Source organism: Hemitrygon akajei, chromosome 7 (assembly GCF_048418815.1).
Source record: "Hemitrygon akajei chromosome 7, sHemAka1.3, whole genome shotgun sequence".
In the NCBI taxonomy this organism is placed as follows: domain Eukaryota; kingdom Metazoa; phylum Chordata; class Chondrichthyes; order Myliobatiformes; family Dasyatidae; genus Hemitrygon; species Hemitrygon akajei.
In genome coordinates this window covers 59,579,370-59,587,360 of record NC_133130.1, presented here as the reverse complement: position 1 = coordinate 59,587,360, position 7,991 = coordinate 59,579,370, and the positions used below count along the sequence as shown (strand labels likewise).

At 44.5% G+C, this 7,991-nt stretch overlaps 1 long non-coding RNA gene across 1 annotated transcript in view; it reads left to right on the top strand.

Annotated features, from left to right (window-relative positions):
* Positions 1 to 33: 33 nt before the first annotated feature.
* LOC140730480 (uncharacterized) overlaps positions 34 to 7,991 on the top strand; it is a 19,470-nt gene continuing 11,512 nt past the window's right edge. Inside the window, exon 1 of the long non-coding RNA XR_012099618.1 lies at positions 34 to 583. This is a non-coding gene — a long non-coding RNA (uncharacterized lncRNA). The remainder of the gene's footprint in view (positions 584 to 7,991) is intronic.

Genomic DNA, 7,991 nt, shown 5'->3' with positions numbered 1-7,991 from the left:
CGCTTCCGGGTCTGCGCAGACGCGGGCCACCTTCTGGTACTGAAGGGTCTGCATTTGCGCCGATGAGATGCTTGTCAAGGGCTGACTTTGTTTTGCACCAAGTTCCCACAAACGAGGAAAGGCGAAATAGAAACACAGCGTTCTGGGAATACTCAGCATCTTGTACAACGAGGAAAGAAATGATTTATCCGAAACTTTATCGGAATTTCTCTCTCTTAACTAATGGAATATTGTGGACATTGTGTTTTTGTTTTTCAGTCATTCCGGTGTGTAACTATTGGCAGGACCTGTGGGATAATTCTCCGACCTGAATACGTGTGGTATATCATATTAGTTCCACAGAGACATGCTTTCATACTGTAAGGCAAGAACTCTGACATTTCTTTGTGAGAACGTCACCTCTCTTCCTGCTCCACCATTTGCAGATTTCTCACAAGATAACTACACGTAGGGAGGGTTGTTCATTCTATCTCACTGACAATACAAAGTACGAATTGCAAATGTGCAGCAAGCAAGCAGGATAGCAGATGATATACTGACCCTTTAAGAGAATATTTGAGGCCAGTTGTAAGTATAAAAACAGGTAAGATTTATTTTTCCAATCTTCCCAATCCTGACAAAAGTCTTCAAATGTTAACTGAGTTTCTCTTCCTGCAGATGTGGCCTGACATTTCTTGCTTTTATAAAGCCATAAAACATAAAGGCAGATTGAGGCCATTTGCTGGCTTATTGGGTTTGCTGATCGTGAAGTTTTAAACTAAAACGAAGATTTAAATCCCTATCCAAATATATAAATAACCACAGGTACCCCCTATACTATAGCTACCTTCATTTCCATTTATTCTCCATGACAAGTTTAGCTGCCAATATGTACCTACTATTTACCCCTTCTTACCAAGCAGTTTATTTATTTTCAGTGAAACACATTTAAATTTAAACATTCCTAAAACACATTGGAAATTCACATAGGATTCCTATCTTATAAATGATTTTCAAATTACAAACAATTTCTAAAGCACAAAGGATTTCTAAAACACAGATACAATTCCTATAAGCAGAAAAGATATTCCTATGAATTGCACACAAGATTGTCTATCGCAGAGATCAAAGGCAGGGGAATAGATTCTGGTTCACCCCATCTTTCTGTCATTCTTCTGATGTTCCTGGACCATTCCTAATAAACCTGACTAATCCCTACATACTGTTTCTGCCACTTGTTGACTTCATACATATATACCTTTTCACACAGGTAGTCTAAACGCTTCTGGGGACAGAGGTCCCAGGTATCCAGATTATTGCTGTAAAACTGACTCTGTGAGTACACAGATTAAGTGTTTGATGCACTAAATAATAGGATCAACCTAGTCTGCAAGCTTCCTTGAACTGAATAACTTGATCAGCATTCTCTGGTTTGATCCAAGCCAATTAACATAACCCCATTGTTTTATACTGCATCTCTGGAGCAATAAGCCCAGGTGTTATGGGCACGCCCTGTTTCCTATAGACAGTGCTTGTTTGCAGAACTGTCCTCTCAACTTTAGACTGATTATTGCTTGCCATTTACATAAGAACTGAAGACTGGCTCCCATTTACAATATAAACCTAAAAAAAGAATATTGGTTGGTATTTTAACTTACTTAATAACAACTCTGATCTCTATAAACACACAGTTGCTATGTTTAGAAAGCTAAGCTTAGCAAAAAAGAAAGGCCCCCTGGCGCTGGACAACAAATATCCAACATATTCTTAGACCATTCATTCAGCTCCACCATTCAATCGTGACTGTTTTATTTTCCCTGTCAACCTTAATCTTCTGCCTTCTCCCTATTAAGCATTAACACCTTACTAATTATGAACGTACCAACCTCCGCTTTAGCTATGTCTAATGACTTGGCCTCCACTGCCCTCTATGCAATAAATTCTACAGATTAATCTCCTTTTAGCTGAAGAAGTTCCTCATCTCAGTTCTAAAGAGAAGTCCCATTCTGAGACTGCGTCCTCTGGTCCAAGTCTCTTCCGCTTTTAGAAACATTCTGTCCATCAAACATTTTCTCTACTTAGACTCTTCAACATCAGGCAGGTTTCTATAAAATTCTCTCACATTCTTATAAACTCTAGTGAGTATAGGCACAGAACCATCAAATGTTCCTCATACATTAACCCCTTCATTCCTGGGATCATTCTCTTAAACCCTTCTGGACCCTCTCCAATGCCAGCACATTTTTTCCTAAATATGCGATTCAAAAGTCATAGAGAAGTACAGCACAAAAACAGGCCCTTCAGCCCATCTAGTCCATGCAAAATCCATTTAAACTGCCAACACCCATCCACTTGCACTGGGACCACAGACCTCTGTACCCCGACCATGTATCTTCAAATTTATCTTAAACATTAAAATCAAATTCGCATGGACCACTTGTGCTGGCAGCTCATAACCCTCTGAGTGAAGAGGTTTCCCCTCATTTTGCCCTTAAACTTCTCACCTTTCACACTTAAGCCATGTCCTCTGGTTGTGGTCCCACCCAAGCTCAATGGAAAACTCCTGCTTGCATTTACCGTATCTATACCCTTCATAATTTTGTATACCTCTATAAAATTTCCTCTCAATCTTCTACGTTCCAAAGAACACAATCCTAACCTATTCAATCTTGCCTTATGACTCAGGTTCTCCAGACCTGGCAAAATTCTTGTTAATTTTCTCTGTAGTTTTTCAACCATGTTTACATCTTTCCTCCAGGTAGGTGACCAAAACTGCACACAATACTCCAAATTAGGCCTCACCAACGTCTTATGCAACTTCAACATAACATCCTGTTATGAACCCCATAACTGGGTCACTTACCAGCAAAGATAGAGAGGTCCGCTGAAGTCTGATGGTACCATTTTTAAATGTTTTTATTTATAAAGGGGCACAAAAGTAAGGTTAATACAAACATTCAGATAATATACGTCGTCAATACTCAATCTAAAGCACGGGTATAGTAATAATCAACAATTCGAAGTAGCTCTATCGTTTGTCTAGGGGTAAAACGATTGTCCGATGGAAATATAAAAAGTCTCGCCAGTTCATGAAGGCTTTTAGCCGTTTGAGGGACCGCTGGGTGTTCACGGGTTGGAGAGAGAAAATAAACTTGCCAGCCTGTTGGACTCAAATCGTGGAATCAGGAATGTGAGTTCCCCATTGTCAGTTCGGAATCCTTTTCGGGGTTATTAGCCACTCGATTCCCTAGCTAGGGGAACCAAATCACACGTGGCTCCCGAGCAGCTTCCCGTTCTTACGGGAAGCGATGAGCGATGGTGTCTCCGTCTGGTGCGTCGCTGGAGTACCGCCTCCTGCAGTCTCCGTTTTATCATGACTGGCAGATTTGTAAATGTCAATCAAGGTAGGGTGATACAATCCCCACCCCACTTTGCATGAGGGTGTCCATGTCCCTGATAGCTGGCATGTACTATAGAGTTGCAATTCACACAGGTGCCTCTAAGAACAATGGTCAAATCCGTTGCATTGTCTCTCATTTCCTGGGTCCAAGACCCGAATTAATAGCGATCTTGCGATTCTCCGGAAGGAGGGGGCTGGTCCCGCACCCTTCGGCCCCTCAGAGCTGTGGTACATTCATAACACCCCCTTTCTTCAAAGCGTTTTCACCAGCGGTGAAAACGAAGTGGTACAGAGTCTTACAGGATTTTAGAATCTAACACAATACACAAGCTTTCCGTGTCACTACAGAGCTATACAGTCATACATTTAATTCAGCATCTAAACAGGTAACGAGTACAGTGGCACTTCCTTTAATTTTTTTTTTGTTTCTCGTGTACCTGACTGAAGGCTGGTAGCATCAGATTTCAACTTAACAGGCAGGTTCCAAGGGGGTTGTCTTTGTTATTCACATGCTTTGTCAAAGTCCCGTACAGCCAGTTTTCCTATTTAAAATGGCGCCCCCATTAACCATCACCTTTTTTTCGGTGAGTTTCTACGGGAGGAACTCGAGTAGTTTGGCAGGATAAACTCCCGTCCGCCTTATTCATAGGAGTTCTCCCAGTGTTGATACGAGACCTAATTCATTCCTACCCAATTCTTTAGTTTTAAGCAAGTTGCTATTTTTCTCTTCAGGACCCGTCATGCTATTAGTTTCCAATTTAAGATCTGCAAGCGACCCCGCTTTTTCCAGACGTCCTGTCAAGTGCTGCCTGTTCACTCCACATCCTTGAATAACAATAGCGTGTGGGGCCCCGGCAGCTCTCGACTTACTCTGTAAGTGAGCTGCCGGGTTTAAAATTTTTTCATTCGATTTGGGAACTACAAACTTTCCGTTCCCTTCAATAATAATGTTTATCCCCCCATGGTCGAATTCCACTTTAAGGTTCACCACCCCTTCGTGTACAAACACCTGGGAACCCTCCCTTCCCCCAATTACCAGGGTTAACCCTGTCTTCACTGAACCCAGTCCATCTGACCCACAGGGACTGCATTCCTTTTAAACTGAATCAAATACCTCAGACTTTTTCTGAGCTCCATTACTAGGTTCAGTACCACGTGCATCCACATCTTGGACACACTCAAACGGGACATCTGCCTCTTCCAGGCTTTCAATACCCATACCCTTTTCAAATTCTAAATTCCCCTGATCCTCCCAGTTCCTCTCTGGGCAACTCCCTTCCGGAGTAAACTCAACTCTGCGGGCTGAAACAACCTCATCTGCCAACCCAGCAGACCTCTCCAAGGTAGTGGCATCCTTTTCATCTAGGACTGCCTTTATCTCATTATCGGGAACACCTTGATAACTCTCAACTTCTTCAAACAGGGCTGCCACCCCCGACAGATCATCCATGTCCAACTCTGGACCTTTTAACAGCTTTTTCCGTTTCTCATCTTTATTTCCTACCTCTAGGACCTTTCTCTTTGCTAAGGGTAGATCTATCTCCTCTCCCTTACCCCCTTTTACGTTACTATTCCTCGTTTTACCACCCTCTAAACCCTCGTGGCACAGGGTCGGTAAAGACGTCTTGGCCAAATCAAAACTGGCCAATTTTAAACTGCTCCCGTTCTCAGCTGCCGATCTCGACAGGCTGCGAGTGACCGTGCATGCGGTATAGCTCGGGGACGCTATGGGCGGGGCCTCAACACGCACCGGTCGGCGGGTCATAGTCATGGTTGACCAAATCCTACCCCCGGCTAAATCGTTACTAAGGAGGACGTCCACGTCAGTTCTCGGGAATTCTGATGGCACCCCTATTTCAACTGATCCATACACCAGCTCACAATCCAAAATGACCCTATGTAAGGACACCATTTCTGTCCATTTTCCTATTTCTCTCAGGGCTAGTTCGCCCGTCTGAGGTCCGAATTGTAATACATTACGGCTAATTAATGATAGCTCCGCCCCCGTGTCTCTCCAAATCCGTACGGGAATTGGTGGGTCCCCCTCCCTCACAGACACGGTTCTGTGAGACAGATAAATCTCAGACCCCTTGCGCTCTCTGCTTACCCGGGACCCTCTTGCCGGTTTTCTGATTTTCACTGCACACCCGATAGGGACCGCTGCTTTCCCTTTTTCTGGCTCCTTTCTCAGAGCAAAGCACCTAGATGCAATATGTCCTCCCTTCCCACAATTAAAACAGGTCAAGCCCGGAAATCTCGGGCCGCCTGGCCTTTCCCCCTCAACCTTACCACTAGCTCCCGGCGGGACCTCTGCCTCAGCCGGCGGACTTTCTCGGTCGTTCCCACGGTCTCTCGGGGTACTTTTATTCGAGGGAAACTTTGTCTTGTGGGTTAGGGCATATTCATCTGCGAACCTAGCAATTTCCGAGATGGACTTATTCGGCTTCTCATTCAAATACATCCGGATCTCCTCCGGAACACACCCTTTTAATTCCTCAATCAAAAATAACTCCCTGATAAGCCCATAATCCCCGTCCACCTGTTCCGCGGTGCACCAACGGTCCAAGAGCACACCCTTTTCATGGGCTAGCTCGGTATACGTTTGATTCCACCCTTTTCGTAAATTTCTGAACCTTTGTCTATAAGCTTCAGGTACCAATTCGTAACTCCGGAGAATGGCCTCCTTTACTTTGGCATAATTCTCCGCTTCCCCCTCCCCGACGGTCAATGCCGCATATGCTCGTTGTGCCTTCCCTTTTAACACACTTTGTAACAACGCCACCCACTGCTCTTTGGGCCACTTCTGATTTACTGCCACCTTTTCAAAAAGCAAGAAATAACTATCAACATCCGACTCTTCGATTGGAGGTACTACCCTCAACTCCCGACTAACATTAAACCTCTCCTCTCGATCTAACCCTGGATCTCTTCGCTCTTTCCTTAACTTCTCCATCTCTAAGTCATGTTCCCTCTGTTTCTCTTTCTCCTCATACTCTCTTTGCTTTTCAGCTCGGTCCTGCTCTCTCGGCCCGTTCCTTCTCTTTCTCGGCTGCTTCTAGCTCTTTTAGCTGAATTTCATGCTGTCTTTGCCTCTCAGCTTGGTCCTGCTCTTTTTTCACCTCTAACCCCTTTAGTTGGAGCTCCTGGTCCCGTTTCACCTCTAACTCCTTTAGATGGAACGCCTGCTCCCTTTGTTTGTCGGCCCTTTCTTTCTCTCTCTCGGCCCGTTCTTTCTCTCTCTCAGCTGCTTTATTTTAAATTCATGTTCCAACCTTAATTTCTCCAACTCTAACTGATCCGTCCCACTCGCTAGTACCTTTTCAGGGATATTTTCCAACTCCTCAGCTGCAAACACCTTCTTCCCAATGTAATACTGAGTTATGACCCTTAGCACTTCCTGCTTTGACCTCACCTCTGTGAGGCTTAACCCCTTCGCCAGATTTACCAAGTCTAATTTTGTGGCCGCCTCTAGCGCCCCCAGAGTCGGGTCTTTCATAAATTCATCCACGTCCATCTTTGCTGGTTTCCCGTCTGGCTACCCGCGTACCAGATCCAAATTTTTTGACTTACAAACCCGATTCACTGACCTCCCAATTTGGTATCAAATCTCGAGATGAGGCCCCACGTTGTTATGAACCCCATAACTGGGTCACTTACCAGCAAAGATAGAGAGGTCCGCTGAAGTCTGATGGTACCATTTTTAAACGTTTTTATTTATAAAGGGGCACAAAAGTAAGGTTAATACAAACATTCAGATAATATACGTCGTCAATACTCAATCTAAAGCACGGGTATAGTAATAATCAACAATTCGAAGTAGCTCTATCATTTATCTAGGGGTAAAACGATTGTCCGATGGAAATATAAAAAGTCTTGCCAGTTCATGAAGGCTTTTAGCCGTTTGAGGGACCGTTGGGTGTTCACGGGTTGGAGAGAGAAAATAAACTTGCCAGCCTGTTGGACTCAAATCGTGGAATTGGGAACGTGAGTTCCCCGTTGTCAGTTCGGAATCCTTTTCGGGGTTATTAGCCACTCGATTCCCTAGCTAGGGGAACCAAATCACACGTGCCTCCCGAGCAGCTTCCCGTTCTTACAGGAATGATGAGCGATGGTGTCTCCGTCTGGTGCGTCGCTGGAGTACCGCCTCCTGCAGTCTCCGTTTTATCATGACTGGCAGATTTGTAAATGTCAATCAAGGTAGGGTGATACAATCCCCACCCCCACGTTGCCCGAGGGTGTCCATGTCACTGATAGCTGGCAGGTACGATAGAGTTGCAATTCACACAGGTGCCTCTAAGAACAATGGTCAAATCCGTTGCATTGTCTCTCATTTCCTGGGTCCAAGACCCGAATTAATAGCGATCTTGCGATTCTCCGGAAGGAGGGGTCTGGTCCCGCACCCTTCGGCCCCTCAGAGCTGTGGTACATTCATAACAATCCCAACTCCTGTACTCAATACTTTGATTTATGAAGGCCAAGGTGCCAAAAGCATTCTTTTATGTCCCGATTTTTACTGTGATGCTACTTTCAACGAATTATGTACCTGCATTCCCAGATTTTGTTCTACTACACTCCTCAGTTTCCCTACTGTTCACAACGTAAGACCTATCCT